Below are 15,717 nucleotides of genomic sequence, written 5' to 3' on the forward strand. Positions count from 1 at the left end.
TTGCGGTGAAAGAGTGCCACATAGTATTATCGTATACAATATTTTGCCCCTATAACATCTATATTAAAACATATATTATTTATACAATTATTATTCCTTGATTCGATTTATTCGATACACATGTGTGCTTTTCTAACTATATCCTCTTTTTCGACCATCAATCAAACGAAGCCGAACGAATACATTCAATTAAGAGACTGGAGATAATGATAGTTGGGTTCGTCTACAAGGAAATGCCAACTTGATCAAGAAACTGCGTATTTTATGCCACTTTTCTAGACATTCGCGTGGCAGCTCGTCTTAAGTACAGTTGGCTTCTTTTTATTCCCATAGTACGCTTATTTACGCACTCCATTAGATAATTACACATCAAGATAATAATTTAACCATCAGAGATAAATATATGACTTTCTATGTTTTATTATTATTATTTTATTAAAGAAATATAAATGTAATTAATATACAACTATATGATATAATTAATTTATGTATAATACATATAATATATCTCTCAAATATTTTCTCTATAAATTAATTGATATAAAATTTATTTTATTGTACTACCATACCAAATTATGTATTAATATTTATTTTTTTAAATTAATCTATATAAATATTTTTGTCGGTATTTATCTCATTTGTGTTCGTAAGAATTTTACGAATTCTGAAACAAGTAATAATCTGATACATTGTCTTGCAAGAGAATTGAACCTTATCGATTGACCATCGCAGGGATTAGCTGTCTTAGTTATTGGGGCATTTGTCGATTTTTTAACTAACTTTCATTAAGCTTTGCGACTTAATTTTGGTTAAAGTGTTGACACATCTTTATATTATAATGAAAGATCTGATTTACGACACATGTAGCAATAGTTTATGTTGTGGTAAAAAATTTCAGAAGCATTTTAATATTCCTAGTTGTTTTAAATGTTCCAAAATTCTTGGATTACTAACGCCTAAGTATTACGTAAGATCGATTTTTAATGCTTTAATTGGTCGTTATTAACTAAAGAAAGACGCCTTATAAGGTTTTTGTCTCCAGAATATTTTTTTAAATATTACATCAGTAGTTAAAAACCTAACTCATTGTTTAGTTAACTTATTTCTAAAAAAATCTTATTTCGTTATTCTAAAATATTATTGAATCAATTTTTACCAAATTACCGAATTATAAATTTAGTTTGAAATGATATTAACAAAAACACGATAAAATTACATTTACGTTATATAAGTTACAGTGAATTCTAAATGTTGAAAAAGCGCGAGCGACTAACCATTTTGTGGTGGTCGAGAGCGGGGGTCGCAATTACTGATTAAATTAAAAATACAAATTTTCCCTTTTACAAATATTTTGATGCTTTTTAGCGTTTATTAAAAGAAGAGAAAGAAATAAAAATATTGTATTTAGTTAGTGTTTATGTTAAAAAATCAACACTACCTATTATTGTTGTCGTCAAAAGGTGACTGAAGGGGGGTATTGAATGGGGAAAATATGAAATCGGGATTATCAAAAAAGGTTTTACGATAAAAATACGATAGCAGTATAAATAAATCAATTCTTAATGAGAAAGCTGCATTAACTTCATAAGCTGCGACCAATGTCAGACAAATAAGGATTAGTTAGTTAGTGTTATTAGTTAGACCAGTGGTAAAATCAGTGCAAATATCTTAAAGTAATGGGTTAGAATCCTATATGGACCCTTGTGTTTTTATTTAATTATATCGTGTCTGGGGGATAGGAATTAGTGATTATTATATAAATATAATTTTATTCATTACCATAACAAATTAAGTTCTCTTCGATTTTCCTAATCTCACGAATAAAAATCGTGTTAATTATTAAAATCAAATCAAGATTTCGTGCACAGTGACATATATTCATTGTAAGCTGTGAAAATAGATCATTGATTTTAATCTAATATCTAGCTACTTAATTAGTGGTTGTTGATTGTGTTAACTTCAGAGCCACTGAGAGCGAGCACAAGCACTGGAAAAACAATGATTCCGGGCCTTATATCAAAAATGGCATTTTATATGTTTTTAGCGCCATAATATTATTCCTTTAATAAATAAAAATAGGTAAATTTTAACCCTTTCTATTCAATAAATAAATATAAATATTAGTCACCGTTGCGACATATTTTCTGATATCATATTTTATGCGAGCTATTTTAATTAGACATATTATTAAAAATATCTACTCATAATATTTACTTAATAATTAGTCGTGTTTTTTTTTTTGCTGCTCAGTGTTGCCATATAGTGAACTTCCAGTGCAAGGCAAAAGCAATAAAATCGTGCCATTGTGGTGAAAACACACGGTTAAAAAGCGTTTATATTAAGACTTTTTATAACAATATCACGAATAAACCGAATTTTGTCCAATAGAAGAGCGCAAAAAACAATTATCTTTTCCCAGAAGTCAAAAATCCACGTCAAAAGCAATAAAATCGTGCAATTTCCGTAGCAGTGAGAACGATCGGTTATCTAGTGTTTATATTATGACTCATACAATAATATTACAAATTAAATGAGGAGCATATAAACCGAATTTTGATCAATAGAAGACCGCAAAAAAGCAATTATCCCTTCACAGAAATCAAAAATCTACGTCAAAAGCAATAAAATCGTGCCGTCGCCGTTGCAGTGGGAACGCTCGTTACTGATTTTTTAACATTTTTTATAAATATATTCTTGCTATGATTTTCCCAGACTTTGACCCCTCAAGGAGAACGAGCCCGGGAGTTTGTCCTCTCTCTCCTCTCCTTTCGGCAGGACTTCAATATAATGCATTAATCTAACGTCTATCATGTTGCAATGAAAGACAGAAAATAAAAAATAAAATCAGCTTCTAAGTAATGAAAAAATCGACAAAGAGAAACTACTACACAAAACTTGATAGATTTCGTTATTTAACCACAAAGTCTGCCTCGTTCTAATCGGTATTCCAGGAAACATAAAATGAAGTAACTGCTCTTAGACAGGGTTCAGTAATATATTTTATTTTTTCAGAGCATAAGAGTAGCTGCATCTGATTAGGCGCCTAATAGTCGGTGATTATCTGTTTACGTAGAATTGCTTCTGTGGTGGGAAATTAGGTTAAGCTTGTCCTGAATCTGTCCAGCTGAATTTTTTTCATCTTCGGGGCGAGAACGAAAGAAAAAAACAAAAGCTCGGTTATATTGTCCGGGTAACGATCCTGGTCTCAATAACAAAGTTGCGACCTAAAAAGCAATGCAAAAACAATAAATCAACAGGCGCACAAAGCGCGAAAATCTACGCTCTCGTAAAGCCGAGAAGCGGCAGCGATACTTGAGGTCGTTTCCTTTTCAAGATGGACAAAATTGCGGGGAATTAGGCGAGAAATTGTACATTTTTTGCGACTCATGATTGTACCGTTTGTTATTTTGAGACGTTATATCATTAGGATTCAAAAAAAAGGGAGATCAGTCACATTAAGATTTTGCAAAATTGCGGATGCTAACATTTTAAAAAAAAAATATCGCAAAAAGTGTGCAATATAAGAGTTATTTTAAATATGTATGTAATTATGTATAGCAAATATACAGTAGCATGAGAAAAAACGCGTGGCATACTTTTTCTATAATTTCTATCAGTTTTTATTCAATCGATTTTTTGTTTCATTTTTATGACCATCATTAATGATTATTTCAAGGTCAATTATATATTTTTTTAATAACATCATCGTAGAAGACACAGATAAAAGTAATTTCGTGTGTATGGTGCATAGCGAAACTCTTAAACCTGCCAAACAATAACAGCAAGCCTAAATTTTTATCAACTTGATGGTTTGCACGTAAAAGTAAAAAATAGACTGTTAATGTCAACAGATGTTAGGTAGTTCTACAACACAACTGGCCTAGATGATTTTATCTTATCCACCATATGCTTCAGACCTTGCTCTTTTCTGTTTTTAATAATTTAAATCGATGCAATACTTCCTAGATGGAAAAAATAAATTGCAGACTATGTAAAAAAAGGGGTTTTTGGAAAAAAATTAAATCAAAGTCTCCAAGATTTTATGCTAATGGAATTAAAAAATTGACCAAAAGGATAAAGAATTTTTTTATTTTTTTATTACCTAATATGTATTTATATCATATCGTTTAATAAAGTACTACAACATTTTTAAAAAAAATAACCTAATAATTGCTCTTAATTAATAGTTAGTTTTAGATACTCTGATTAGGTCATGTTTGGTTTCATTAATTAATTTAGGTTAAGTTTGGGTTAAATCAGTAAATGAAAGTTTCGCAACTATTAAATTAAGTTAAATCAACAGTTTAGAGCAGCATATAACTTCACTAGCATCTATCAGTGAAATTATATTTTCGCTAGAAGAAATATACTAGTAAAAATGTATTCGGATATTATTTCTCTAAAAATATTTACTGGTGATAAGCATTTGTGCTTGGAAACTTATCAAAGAATCTAATCATATTTATATAAAAATTAGTACTGTGTATCCATAATTAATAAAAAATACTTTAAATACAGTACAGTCTCTATTTACAAATACAATATAAAAAATATAAAACAAAATGTGACTATACATAAATGCACAATAAAATTGCTTGTAACAGTAATATGAATAACGCTCGTTATTCTATCCACAATGGTGTCATTACCTAAATCACCAAGCAAATTGCTTTAACGTGCATTTCATTGCAACAACAATATCTGAGAATATGTGTTTTTACACACACATTTCTTGCTACAATTCGCATCAGTCTTCGATTGCGGTGACTTGGAAACAAATCAGAGAGCGCAAAAAAATCACCCGCTAAGCAAAAACAAGCTTTGTTTTCGCGATTCGGTCTAGGAACTTTTAAAGCTCGTCGATTCGAAATTCTATGGCGAGCGTCACTTGATTTATGCGACGAGCGCCGAACCAATTTATTTAATGACTTGTTTGCGTACATACGCGCCTTACTACAAAGATTGAATCGAGATTGTGAACGCACTGTAGTTGCTGGTAATAAATTAATTTTCTTCCATTGGCCCACTTTAATCCGAGCAATGAAGATGGATATGCGAGGCAAAGTCCTTAAATCGCCGACCTTTTATTATTTAAAATAGTATTCTTAAAAGGAATAATATATATTGCAACAATACATATTGCAATACACTACACTCTCTGGAAGTTGTCCGAACCGAAGTTACAACTGAATCTACGACTTCGAGTAAGCGACCACACTGTCGCAAATTTTATATGCCATCCGGACGGCGGCTTCTGTCACGTACAGCCGGCATATTTGCGCGCAATCGAAAAAAGTGCCAAATAATCGCAATTTTTAAATTGTCATATTATTAAAATTACGCTACTGATAATTATAAAAGTTTGTGTGGGCACTCACCAATACAATATCAGTGAAAACTTTTCGGTCGTAAATATTCAATTTACGCAAAATCTTTGTCGGCTTTTTCAAAATGCCATAAGGCATAAAAATGATACTTCAGAATACGAACACCACATCTGTGACTATCCTAGAATTTGTCGCCATCGATTCTAAATAATAATTCGTTATGGTGTGACATTTATATAAACCTATCTAGGAAAATACATAAGGATATTCGAAATGATTTTTTTTAACAAAATCAAGTACCACTAATTATTTTCAATTATTTAATTTTATATAAAAAAAATATATAATAACGATATATGTTAAAAGAATATACTATCAAAAATATAATTAATCCCTTTTGGTGCCCTAAAATATGAAGTCTAAATGTCTATTGAAGTCCCCGATAAGCATGTACAGTAAGTTCTCGACTTACGCGGTTAATTCGTTCCAGAAAAATTCGCGTAAGTCGAAAATCGCGTAAGTAGAGGAATACTCATCCGATATGTATTAAATATTAATACATTCCCCCAATCATCCGAACGATACTTAGAAGAACTAAATGCCGTCTTATTGTATGTATACATTAGGTTAAAATGAAAATAAAAGCATTATAAAAATTTATTCTATGTGTTAAATTGTCTACATACATTATAATCTTAACTTTTTTTACAAAATAAAATGAGAAACATAAAAATAATATTTATACATACATATTCATTAAAATATCATGTCATAATGTCTATACTATTCCATTTCAATATCTTTAGGTGTTGGATTTCTTTTATCCAATAAGAAACCGTACTTATCCAGTGAAGATTGTACACTAGATCTTTTTTCTCATAATAGATATTTTTATAACAGGAAATAGCGTCCTGAACTGCTTTATTGGCTTTCTCAAACCGATCAATGTCGGGATCTTGTGCTTTTAAACCAGCCATTCCTTGGTCTATCAAATTGAGGCATTCTTTCATTTTTTGTACTCAAATTCTTTTGTTTCTTTGACTTCCTCCTCCGAATCACCGCCGTTGTTTCTATATTCTTCAAGTTCTATTAAATGTTCATTGTTTAATTCCACTCTATGATTTTCTAACAATTCAATGAAATCATTTTTATTTAGATTTAAATTTAATTGGTTTGTCATTTCAACAAGATCATTAATTATGTTAACTTCCTGCATGGCGTCTTCAACAAGCTTCTTTCAAACGTTTTTCATGGTAGACTTTGCAATTTCATTCCAGGCAACACCAATATTTTTAACAGCTTCATAAATATTGTGTTCTTTCAAAAACTGTGTCAGTGATATACTGTTTGCCCTTCAGTTACCTTTATGGCATTTCTAAAAATTGTCCTTAAGTAATATTTTTTAAAGCTTAGTATTAGACCTTGATCCATAGGTTGTATAATATTATAGAGGTCGTATTTGGGGGCAAAAATGCTATTTTGATATGTTCGTGATCACACGGTGGATGTCCCGGTGCATTATCAACCAGGAACAAAAATTTACGCGCAAATCTATATCAACATCGATATTATAACAAATTTTAAATTTTCGAAATTTTTAACCGCGTAACTAGGAATCCGCGTAAGTAGAAACCGCGTAACTCGAGAACCTACTGTAGTATTATAACTTGACCACGTGACCACGATGCAGCGCTCAACATGCGTGTTAACCATAGGACGCCTACGCGCATACTGAAATTGAACCGAGTTACTTGTTCTATCTCTGTTTTCGAAACACCATATCATTATCTCTCTCACTCTCGTCACTTAACACGCGAGAGAGCGAAAGGGGAAGTATCTCACCGCTCGCGCTCGAAAAAGCAGCTCCGGCTTCGGTCTTTTTGCCGACAATGTTCGGAAGCGCTCGAAGCTGGTCAAGTCGACTGAATTACCCTCACTTTACCTCCCGTTCTCGGTAACCTCGGACAACTTCCGAGAGATTTTAGAGCGGGCAGAACCGAACTCGACCGTAGTAACCCACTATATTCTCCGTCCTTGGCCAACCTTGGCCAATTTCCAGAGAGTGTAGTGCAGGCATAAGATTTTGTTTTTCGCCTCTTTCGGTGGGACGGCCAAAAACAGAAGAATGGCCGTTAGGTATTTTTTGGAACGCTCATTTTAATGGCAATCAATCTAAAAAAATACCTCATTTATTTTTTTATGATTTATGGCAGATACTTTTGCTTATTTTGCAAAAGAGTTTTTTCACTGTGCTGTCCCATTTTAACAAGGAAGTCCCTTTATGTCCCTTTTAGACGTATAAACCCTGACTTCGTATATATCATCCTGAAACTGTAACTTTGCTTAACCGCTAAAGAACGAGGCGAGAAGAAAATATTATCGGTTTTTTGAACACCTGTTGAAAAATATTTCAGGCTTTTTTAACCGTTTTTAGACCTGCCGATTTAATCCCTACGTTGGGTGGTCCAATTTTAAAATGTAAGAATGGTGCAATAGACAGTATTACTGTTACAAAATTAAAGGAATTAAAATTGTAAATTTTGCCTCATTATTGCCCTAACAATTTCTCTGCAGATTATCACTTCAAAAACATTTAGACTTTTCTTATTAAATTTTAATTTAATAATCAGAAGAACAATTACGATACAAACAACCTCTAAAAACAAAGATTTTTATGAACAAAGGGTTCATTGTAAAATCGTTTGCTAAAAACCATTTCTAAAAATTTAGAATATTTTTATTTGTTAAATTGTTTCATATGAAACAACCTAATATATAATGATATTGAAATATTGTAATTAGTTTCAACACAAGTGGCATATTTTTCAGGTAAAAAATCCAATTTTACAAATAACCTAAAACACTAGCGGATTATTTGTGACCCTAAAAAAAATATTTAATTAATATGAACCGTTCACAAGGCCTCGATATTTAGCCTCTCAGCATTCATTCCATTTCTCCAAGCTCAGAAGGCATTTGGCACTTGAAAGTTTTCACCATCCATTTGCCGTTTTTCAGCAGCACTCGCCGCACAAAGAAATGTGACCACTTGTCAAGCAAGTTGAGACTGTGTGTAGTAGAAGTGAAGTGGAAGTCTTGCAATCGCGGTTAATTGCTCGTTGAAGACTTTTTTGTACACGTAAATGGCGAATTGTACATATAAAAAATACTACCCTGAAAATACATAACATATGCAAATAAGCCTATTTTTCGCGTAAGCCCTGTGCGGATTCAATCGGTTAAAAGTATTTTTTCCATCTTGCCATATTAGCAAAGAGTGTGTTTAGCAAACGACCCACGTTTACCTTATATAGCACGACGTATAAAATGGTAAAAGGGCCATTTTCGACTGTTACTCGTATCTCGAGATCTGGAAACGTGACGTGCGGAAATAGAAAATGTGGAAGCGTCTCAGAATTGATCTCGATAAAGGACAAATGTACAAATTGAAAGCGAGTGTTTTAAATGTATACAAGGAAGAGAAAAGTATAAATAGGCGGTCGGGCGAAAAAGTTAATTTATTAAAAGTTGGTAGTGGTTCGTGATGCTCTCAGGGTCTGACAATTCTGATAAAGCGTTTCTGAAAACTCACAAGAGAATAAACTATCGGTAATCTGACCTGTAACGGGTAAACAGAATGAAGCTGGACTACAACAAGGGCGCAGATGTGATTGGTATTGAGGAAATTGTATGAAAAAATGCATTAATCAAATTAAAAATTAGGATACAATGATATTACTACATCGTAATACATAAATTAATCAATCTGAATACAAAAAATATACACCATGTGATAAAATCAAGCTATGACTAAAAAATGTATTATTAGAACTCCTTATAAGTACATACGTACTATTTACAGTATTTCAAGGTTTCAATTGTTAAATTTTTTTATAGTCATTTCTAGTTTAATATAAACTATTTTATAAATAATGTTAACTGTATTTTAACCTATTGTTAAAAAGCAGGACAGTACCACAAATACTTCAATGCATTGAATGAGCAAAATAATAAGTTTTCTCAGATATGCACCATTTAGAAAGACGTCTCTAAGAGTATTGGTAAAACTTATAATCAATTGTTTTCAGATATTGCCTAACTAAAAAATAATATTCATAACGAACTTACATAATTTACGTCAATAACATTCACAATCCAAATCCAAATATGCAAATTAAATTTTGCAGAAAAAATTCAAAGAATTAATGGTTTTGGCAACGGTTTTTATTTTTTGCAGCGGTTTTAGAATCAACATTAAACTTTTTTATTTAAAAAAAATGGTGAATTAATTGTATATTTAGCATTACAATATTAGCTGCAAAGTTAGTCGTTAAGGCCAAGTTGTAAATATTATGGTTAAGACCAAAAATAAATTTGGTAACGGCCACCAAGCGCGCGGTCGGAATCGGCACATTTTTTCTGACCGCCAAATAAATGTTTAAACGATATTCTTAACTTTAATTTTGACCCGATAAATAGCACAAAAATATATTTTTGATAACTAAGATCACAAAAAGTCTTACATAAAATCGTGGCAAATCATAATCAATCAATGGCAAAAAAAAATTGACAGGAAAAAAAAGTACAGTGTAATTTTGACACGAAAACTTATAATCAATTGTTTTCAGATATTGCCTAACTAAAAAATAATATTCATAACGAACTTACATAATTTACGTCAATAACATTTACAATCCAAATCCAAATATGCAAATTCAATTTTGCAGAAAAAATGCAAAGAATTAATGGTTTTGGCAACCGTTTTTATTTTTTGTAGCGGTTTTAGAATCAACATAAAACTTTTTTATTCAAAAAAAATAATGAATTAATTGTATATTTAGCATTACAATATTAGCTTCAAAATTAGTCGTTAAGGCCAAGTTGTAAATATGATGGTTAAGAGCAAAAATAAATATGGTAACGGCCACCAAGCGCGCGGTCGGAATCGGCACATTTTTTCTGACCGCCAAATAAATGTTTAAACGACATTCTTAACTTTAATTTTGACCTGATAAATAGCACTAATATATATTTTTGATTACTTAGATCACAAAAAATGTTAATAATGGCAAAAAATTATTTTCAAAAAATTTTGACAGGAAAAAAAAAGTAGTGTAATTTTGACACGAAAACTTATAATCAATTGTTTTCAGATATTCCCTAACTAAAAAATAATATTCATAACGAACTTACATAATTTACGTCAATAACATTCACAATCCAAATCCAAATATACAAATTAAATTTTGCAGAAAAAATGCAAAGAATTAATGGTTTTGGCAACCGTTTTCATTTTTTGCAGCGGTTTTAGAATCAACATTAAACTGTTTTATTTAAAATAAATGGTGAATTAATTGTATATTTAGCATTACAATATTAGCTGCAAAGTTAGTCGTTAAGGCCAAGTTGTAAATATAATGGTTAAGACCAAAAATAAATATGGTAACGGGCACCAAGCGCGCGGTCGGAATCGGCACTTTTTTCTGACCACCAAATAAATGTTCAAACGACATTCTTAACTCTAATTTTGACTTGATTAATAGCACAAATATATATTTTTGATTGCTTAGATCACAAAAAGTGTTAATAATGGCAAAAAATTTTGACATGAAAAAACAAATACAATGTAATTTTGACACGAAAACTTATTATCAATTTTTTTCAGATATAAATAATAAAAACTAAAAAATAATATTCATAACGAACTTACATAATTTACGGCAATAACATTCACAATCCAAATCCAAATAAGCAAAATTTACCTGCAACAAACAAAAACATACATTAATTAAAAGCTTCCGTGTTAAAATTAAATTCGCGTTATAGCGCAAACTGCGTGTCAGTTTTAACTAACTAATTAACTGTTAAACGATCCGCGCTGACAAAAGCTCGCTTTCGGTTTGTTTATAAAGAGTTTACAGACGAAACAACGCGGAAATCAGGGCGGACAAACAAATTTTCAACAATACCACGCTAATAATAACAACCGTCGAAATAACATATTACACACGTAACTAACAAGTAAATTTGCATAGTGATTAACAACAAAGTGGGTCGACGCCAAATACGATTATTATATACGTGTCAGATCGATGATTGTAATTGATTCGATTCGTTTATTAATTAAGCCGATCGTAAACAAGTTAATAGCTATAATAATAATAATAATAATAGATACGGATGGATCAATTTTAAATCCTGACAATGTGGTACTAACGGGTGAAAAACCGTAAACGAATTTAACTGGCAAATCCAGCGGATTTAACCATCCCACCGCTTGACGTGGAGTTGTTTTTTTAACTAGATAAATTGACGGTTAAAATCGCGCAACATGAAATAGCGGGTTTATCAATTGTAAAGAGAACAACCGATTTTTAACTTTATAAAAAAAATTGAAAAGCTTTCCTGTTCATGTTTTTATAAATGTTTTCTATATACATATAATACAGAAAATATTAGATTTGGTACAAAAAGCGTGTAAAAATTTACCACTGTTTAAAAATAAATAAAATTTGAGACAATATAAAATAATCAGGGAATATAATACAACCTGTTTAACAATGTACATACATCGTAGCCTCTATACTTAGAACATAAACAGTAGCGGTAAGTATACAATGCGGTCTCAAAAGGTTGTTACGCGTTCTTTGGCAGATTATCGACCGGTTAACCTTTCCATTGTAAACCAAATATCGTACTGGTATTTCGGCTCTGAGCTAATCGATTATCGCCATGCTCCTTATCGGTTTTTATGCCTTCGCATACATCGCGCATGTTGCCAGTTTTTGGACCTCTTTGTCTATAAAAAGAGGTTTTTCCTCTCTCTTCGAGAGCATTCATCGAATTTCTTTCACTGTACTACGTACGGCTGAGTGAATGATATTGTTAGAGAAGTATCTTTGAAGACCCCTCAGATTCGGGCCTTTTGTGACGACGCTTCCTGTTCTCCTTGACTTTTATCCTTCAATTTCAACCTGACGTAGCTTTCGCTAACCCCTCAGCCAGCCACAAATTGGATGTGTGGGTGTAGTGAAAAAAATGCATAATTTGCTATTCGGCCTCCTTTTGACTTGAAATTGAGAATGAGTGACGTTCCTTTATGAATATATTGGCATCTACTGAAAGGATATTTAAGAAAAGATTTTTCCGATAGTTTAATTGACTTTTAACAATGAATGCTATAGATTTATCTAGTTTCTCAAGGAGTGACTATGAAAATAATATCAAAATCGTATCTTAGTAATTTAATATTCAAATTATTCAAAGATACATTATAAAGTTTTGAAAACGCTTAACTTCTTCTCGCTTTAACGGATATCGATTTAGAGATTAATAAAAATAAAACCAAGTATTATACATAGAAGCATCGAGAGCCATCAAGAAGTGCATTCACATCGGAAAGGGTGGATATGTATGATACCGAAAGGGTAGAATAATTTAAATATTTATGAACCAGTATCACCAATAAAAAAATTAGCTATTGCTTAAAAAATATTGTTCATCTTAATATATTCTCGCTAAGGATCATTCTAGCGATGTTTTTCTTTCACAAAATGTGTTATGCTCATTATATGTTAGCAGAAAACAGAATCCAAATAATTATTGAGGCACATACAAATAAATCAATCGACTGATTATTCAGTTTCCAATTTATCACAAGAAAGTCTATTGGCAAACGGATTGTGACGGGTGGCAATTAAACACAGATTGAGCCGCAAGAGTAGTATTAATTGAAGAAAGTTTACAATTAAATGATTTACATTTTGTATTAATAATTTTGTGAATAATCGACGAACGAGGCGCCGCCGGTCGTAGTATTCCCGTTAAGGTCCACCAGTGAATCTATTGCCCTCTGCCATAGTGAATAAATATACAGCTATGTGCAATTAAAAGTTTCATAGGCAATATTTCACGAATTCTATTATTAAAATATATTCTTTCCTATTGTAATTTTTTTTATGGTCGACTGAATCTGTGATAGTAATTTACAATATATTTTAAGTTGTAAAGCCTCCTCAGTTGCACGTTAGCCTCGGTTATGTAAAGAAAAACCCAAAATCATGAAGAGATCTAAACAAATGTCGATTTTAGTAAAGACAATGCCATCGCACAACCAAGCGCGCCAAGATTCAAAAATTTTGGGAAGCATGAATGAAACAAAAGAAAATTTATCGAAGACATTTTCTTTGATATTAAATTGGCTATTGACGTGACTCACAATGTGCCCAACATTTTTCTCATTTTAGCAATACTAAGCAATAGGAGCACCACATACGGTCATATTTCGCAGCTCCTCAACTTGACGGTTACCCGTTTCGTAGGGCATAGCACATATATTAAATAATTTAAGAATTGAAAATGAGAAATTTATTCCCAACTCGTGGGCCAGATTAAAATGATCACCAGACTGAAATTAAGCATCTAAACAATTTATATATGCTGAAAAATAAACGCTAAAAATAAACAAAATTTAAATCTCAGCCTAATGAAAGTTCTAAAACTAATTACAATTTTACAATTTTACTTTGGTCAAATCTAAAATACAAACTAAACCAAATGTTAGGGGGAAATAAAAGGAAGAAGTACAGAGACGTTGTATCTCGCATATTGCTCCATAGTTTGCCTGCACTTTTTAAAAATATGATAGCTACCCTTACCGATATTACTACGGACTTTTAATATGAGAGTATTGATTAAAGTGTATTCAAACCGAATGTTGGTCAATAGGAGGGCACAAAAACAATTATCACTTCTCAGAAGTCAAAAATTCACGTCAAAAGCAATAAAATCATGTCGACGCCGTCGCGATTTTATTGCATTTGACGTGGATTTTTGACTTCTGAGAAATGATAATTGTTTCTTGCGCTCTCCTATTGGGCAAACATCAGTTTATATATTCCTTATTTCATTCTGACTTATTGTAAGTCGTAATATTTTTGTAAAAATGCAGTGAAAAAGATGCCGGAACGCCGTTCCACCGCGTTACATGACAAAAAAGTCCTCAAGTATAACCAACAACGTTGCATCACATTTTTGTTACTATATACGGTTCGTTAGGTTAGAACCAGATGATTACATACTAGTTAGTAATGTAAATTAATTACAGATTTTTTTGCCACTAATGGACTATTGCAGAATCGACCGACTAGTCTCGGTCTCTGGAGATAAAAATTTTACTCTTAAGATCAAAGAACCGTATCGACGACGCCCACCGGAGCGGAACCTGCGTTGATTTTTCTTCGTCTATGGACCGTTACAAGATGACCAAGCGGTCATCGTGTCACGGCACAATTTCTGGTGAGCTTCTGGTCAATGTGGGTGTTGTCTCATATTGTTGACATTGCTCGATTATGTTACGTAATGGTTGCGCTTTATAGACCGAGCGTGTCGGACAAACTGCTGACTGGTTCCGTTAACCTTGGCAGTAGAAAGCATTGGCGTAATTATTGTTGTTAATGAATTGAGGAGTGACGACTGTGTAATATAAAAACGAGAGTATATTACTTATTTTTAGCATCTAGTAACACTGGTTAAATAAATCAAGTGTGTGCACGGCAGTGTATTGGAACATAGCATATGGTGTACCTCAAGGTGCAAATCTTTGACCAGTGCTTACTTTTAATATTTATCAATGTACTACATACAAATCATTAAAACCTCTAATTTATTGATTTTTTATTTTACTACAGCGAGGATATAATATAATATTATTATATATATACTACGCAATAATATTAAAATATCTTTGATATGATTGAGGCGCAATTATTATACTGCGACGTAATTTGTCAATCGCAGGAATGGAGTCATATGAACAGTTGATTATTAAGATTAATTTAATGTTAACAACTGTTTGATATTTGAGTATCTTATCAACCATATGAACGACAACAAAGTGATAATTTTTTTTGAAATTAATGCACCGTCGTCTCCAAAGACCACATTGAACTCTGGATTTTTTACTTATTAGCTGGACCAGTGCTGAAAGGAAGAGGGAAGCGGAAGCAAAAATTTGAAGTTTTTGTCAAAGGTGTAGATGAAAATGTCTATACAATTATATATATTATTGAAATAAACGTACTAAAAAAAAATATTAGAACATCATTTTGGGTTTATAAATGCTGATTATAATCCCTCGAAACCTCCGATCGTCATTAACATCAACATAACAAACAAATGGACAGCTCGTCCTCTTGTAAAAAAAGACTAATAATACTTAAATTAACGCGTATTAACGACAATTTTTTTCTCCCTAATTGGGTGTTCCGCACAATTATTTTAATAAACATAAGACCAGAACCTGGAGCAAATTCTAATACCTACTTTTTTTACAATATAAAGAATTTTATTTTATTTCTGTAATTAAATTTGTTAATAAATATAGATATTT

General features: G+C 31.7%; 1 protein-coding gene across 20 annotated transcripts in view; it reads right to left on the reverse strand.

The window, feature by feature from the left end:
* The window catches only part of LOC148227917 (uncharacterized), a 463,346-nt gene that overhangs the window by 397,620 nt on the left and 50,009 nt on the right, over nt 1–15,717 (reverse strand). For 2 of the 20 annotated variants that reach the window (XM_088200600.1, XM_088200595.1), the window contains exon 2: nt 11,038–11,089. The exons of the other annotated variants lie outside the window; for them this stretch is intronic. The gene's annotated coding sequence lies outside the window, so the exon portion shown is untranslated. The remainder of the gene's footprint in view (nt 1–11,037; nt 11,090–15,717) is intronic. 20 annotated transcript variants of the gene reach the window in all.

This window comes from Plectrocnemia conspersa, unplaced genomic scaffold, assembly GCF_051122295.1.
Source record: "Plectrocnemia conspersa isolate PC_06_02 unplaced genomic scaffold, ASM5112229v1 ptg000012l, whole genome shotgun sequence".
NCBI classification, from domain to species: domain Eukaryota; kingdom Metazoa; phylum Arthropoda; class Insecta; order Trichoptera; family Polycentropodidae; genus Plectrocnemia; species Plectrocnemia conspersa.